Source organism: Phalaenopsis equestris, unplaced genomic scaffold (assembly GCF_001263595.1).
Source record: "Phalaenopsis equestris unplaced genomic scaffold, ASM126359v1 Scaffold000149, whole genome shotgun sequence".
Classification (NCBI taxonomy): domain Eukaryota; kingdom Viridiplantae; phylum Streptophyta; class Magnoliopsida; order Asparagales; family Orchidaceae; genus Phalaenopsis; species Phalaenopsis equestris.
The window spans coordinates 81488-81777 of NW_018164591.1; positions in this window are offsets into that span (position 1 = coordinate 81488).

Below are 290 nucleotides of genomic sequence, written 5' to 3' on the forward strand. Positions count from 1 at the left end.
TGAAAATATTGCCTAACCACTTGAAGTATGTGTTTCTAGGAAACTCATCTACATTACCTGTTATTTTATCTTCAGAGTTAAATGATTTGCAAGAGCAAAGACTTTTGGATACATTAAAAATATATAAGAAAGGTTTTGGTTAGCCCTTAGCCGATATTAAAGGAATCAGTCCTTCGATCTGTATGCACAGAATTATACTGGATGAACAATATAAACCAAGAGTTGATCCACAAAGGAGATTAAACCCAATGATGAAAGAAGTAGTCAAGAAGGAAATTTTGAAATGGTTG